Here is a 982-nt window from a genome sequence, read left to right on the forward strand (position 1 = left end):
GGTCTCCCCACATAAATAAATCTTTTAAAAAAAAAAAAAAAAAGTCTAGCTGGAGGGACCAGTACAAGGTGTATGGTTACATCACTGGACCCCCCACATGGCTGACCATGGTTCAAGTCCCTGACCCGAAGGCTTAAAACTCACACTGGCCACGTGTGTGTGCGTGCATGCCCAAAATCCCGAGAGGACAATGGAGGAGAAGGGGTTGCAGCATAGCCATCCCCCCTGGAGAGTGATGTCTTGCTTTCTGTGTCTCTGTCTCTCCAGATTTTTGCTACACGCCCTGTAGCAAAAATCTCTTTAAAAAATAAATAAATAAAGTCTAGCTAGAAGGACCAGCAGATGGAGTCATGGTTACATTGCTGGACTCCCAAATGGCCCACTGCGGTTTGAGTCCCGGACCTGGCTGCTTGAAACCCACACTGGACACGTGTGTGTGCATGCCCAAAATCCTGATAGGAGAATGGAGGAGAGGAGAAGGAATGTGGCATGGCCAGCCACTGTGGGGGGGAGTGATTTCTCACTTTCTGTCTCTCCGGCAAGCGCACATGCCCTATAGCAAAAATCTCTCTTAAAAAAAAAAAAGTCTAGCTAGATAGTGCAGTTGATTCAACACCGGAAGCCTGCTCTCTCTTTGGTAAAAGCGATGTTTCTTGGGGGTTGGCAGGTGGCATGGTGATGGAGGTCCTGGACTCCCACGTGGCCGAATGCACCATGCTCCTGCACCTGGCGGGTTGCTCTCTCTCTCTCTCTCTCTCTCTCTCTCTCTCTCTCTCTCTTTCCTGTCTCCTCTCTCTGGTCAAATTGGATAATGATAACAATAATAAATAAGATTGAATGAATAGTTCTCTTTTTTAAAAAAGTGATGTTTCTTTAAACTTGTTTCCTAAAAATGATATATTTTCTTCCTTAATGAAAACAAAAACTGTGAAGGCGTAATTGACATTTACTCAGCCCTGCATAGTGTTCTGAGTGCTTTATA

This window comes from Tupaia chinensis, unplaced genomic scaffold (genome assembly GCF_000334495.1).
Source record: "Tupaia chinensis unplaced genomic scaffold, TupChi_1.0 Scaffold000646_1, whole genome shotgun sequence".
In the NCBI taxonomy this organism is placed as follows: Eukaryota; Metazoa; Chordata; class Mammalia; order Scandentia; family Tupaiidae; genus Tupaia; species Tupaia belangeri.